At 44.0% G+C, this 2,500-nt stretch overlaps 1 pseudogene; it reads left to right on the forward strand.

Moving 5' to 3' along the window:
* Window positions 1–2,500, forward strand: part of LOC137978624 (monocarboxylate transporter 2-like) — a 22,567-nt pseudogene that overhangs the window by 15,573 nt on the left and 4,494 nt on the right.

Genomic DNA, 2,500 nt, shown 5'->3' on the forward strand with positions numbered 1-2,500 from the left:
TGTATTGGTGAAACAATGACCTGCAACCCGCGACCTGCAACCTGCGACCTGCAAATTAGACCCGCCGGTCTGAAATAGGGTAGGGAGAATCGGACGTTTTGGGCTGAAATAGGCTAAGGGTTTCAAGAAGCAGGCCGCACACCCCGGTCAACCCAATTGTTCTGGGAGTACCCCTCCCCCCCCGGGGGGAGGGAGGGGGGTTAAAGTGCGGACAACCTATCCGGTAAACCGGTTTACCGGGATGAATTCGGGAATTTGTTTGCTTTCCTTGTAACTGTCGAAGTCACGCAAGGGATAACTGGTGAATTTTCTAGTTTTGGTTCAAAAGGAAGGTTCATTTTAGCTCTAGCAAGTACGGAATGGCATTTTAAAACAAAAGATGCAAAAATAATCCTGTTATCATGCAAATCTGGTTACGTTTTCAAGGTAACCCACTCGTCATGAAAGCTTTTCATCCCGGCAAACCGGGCTGGACCGCTTATTAGAATTTTTCAGCCCGTCTTGCCGAGATCTCGGCCGCTCAGACCGGGATCTCGACAAGCGGGCCAGCTCGCCTAATCGGGCTGGCTCGCCTCATATAAACAGGCCCTCGGTACTGTCTCTCTTGAATCCGCGTGATGCTTGTACTTTGCAAGGGTCAAATTCCTCGTGCTTATAAGGCAGTGTATTACTGTGAGCGTGGGGAGTTTAATGCTACACAGAACTTGAAAGTTGGATACTGACGAACAACAGTTCATTTTAATTGTTTCAGTGATACTTAGGGCACCTTCCTTTTGTCAGAACTGGTCGGTCAGACCCGTCAGTTTGTAAAGAAAATTCAGCAATTTGAAGGAAGACTTGCATGAAAATCTCTCGCATCCTTCTGGAGGAGTATATATCATCTTCGAATTGTGATAATATGAAGGCGTTGTAGAGTTAGTCCATCCAAATACCCGTTGTGGCCGGTCAGTTCTGTCAAATGGGGATGGAAAGTGCCCTTAATTCCCTTCCCCTGTGGGGCAGTGAGGGCTGCGTCTCACTTAACGAGCAAAAGAGCGAACAAACACCAAAAAGTAGGTATGTATTTCGTTAGCCTGCGAATACAGCCACCTTTCATGGCTCCCGGCCGCTAGTGGCGTTTCGCGAGCAATGAGAGGCAGCTGTATTCGCAGGCTAGTATTTCGTGGGAAATACGACACTATACAACCAATGACAAATGGTGTTCATCAAGGAGAAGGACCAAATGAGCTACTCCCACAAACACGGTTTTCTTATTCGTTGGCTTTTTAAAAGTTATCTCTTTTGTGTAAATTCTTTTTTCATAGGTCCGCTATTGCGAGGAACTTGGAATTTCTGCCGAAAAGTCATCAGAACTGCTCATTTATTACGGCCTGTTTTCCGCTTTTGGCCGCTCGGTTGGTGGAATTTTATGCAACCATCCAAGAGTCGACGCTTTGAGTGTTTTCCAATCAGCGGAAATTGTGATTGGTTTAAGCACAATTCTGGTGTCGTTAGCAGCTACTTACTATCCACTCGTCATCTTTGCTGTAATTTATGGGCTTTGTGAGGGGTTTTTCGCTTGTACTCTGCGTTATCTGCTTGTTTCCGTCAGTCCCCGAAAAACTACTGCAGTACTCGGATGGAATATGCTGTTGGTGTCGTTCTTCCTTGCCAGCGGTCCTCCATTGGCGGGTAAATGTCTTTTCAGGGTGTTTTGTCACTAAGGGTGCGTTCGATTAACCCTATAGACCTTATTCATAAATGGCGGCCAATTTATAATTCTTTTGTCGAAGTGCAAATTAGCCTACCAAGCCTCGATACCATACAGTGAATTGAAAAGAATTTTTGCTCTAAAATGAGGCTTGGTAGGCTAATTTGCACGTGGACTAAAGAATTATAAATGTGACCGCCATTTATGAATACGGTCTATTCCGGAATAAGAATGCGTGGAGTGATGATTTAAAACGGTATGTCTGGCGCTTTTGAAGCGACAAGGATAATAAAGATATGTTTAAAATTGCATTTTAGCAAGTGTTTGAAAATTTGAATGTGAATCTCCGTAAAAACGAAGGATTTCTGACTTCTATTCCATGTATTCCTATTCCGGAATACATATTCTTTTGTTTTTATTCAAGTTAGCCCTTGATGCCGCGTTCTTGAGCTGAAAATTCAAAAGAATATTTTGCCTTGAACGAGGCATCAAGGTCTAATTTGAATAAAAACAAAAGAATATCTAAATAGCGGCCATTTTGGAAGAAGGTGTATGAGAATGCAAGCCAGCCATGCAGGTTATACAATGTTGTCCCTGATGGTGCTACAGGTGGTTTGCAACCAATCCCTTAAGACACAGATATCAATTCTACAATGTACAATTGCTGGTGGATGACGTTTTCGTTGCCGTCGCGTGGTAGATCTTAAGGACGTTCGCGCTAATTGTTTGTGCGCAACGTTGCTGCGCATGTAACGCGACTGTAATATGTCACGCATTACTTTGAGCATTAGTGAAGTTGAGGTTTTAAAA

Source organism: Montipora foliosa, chromosome 12, assembly GCF_036669935.1.
Source record: "Montipora foliosa isolate CH-2021 chromosome 12, ASM3666993v2, whole genome shotgun sequence".
NCBI classification, from domain to species: Eukaryota; Metazoa; Cnidaria; class Anthozoa; order Scleractinia; family Acroporidae; genus Montipora; species Montipora foliosa.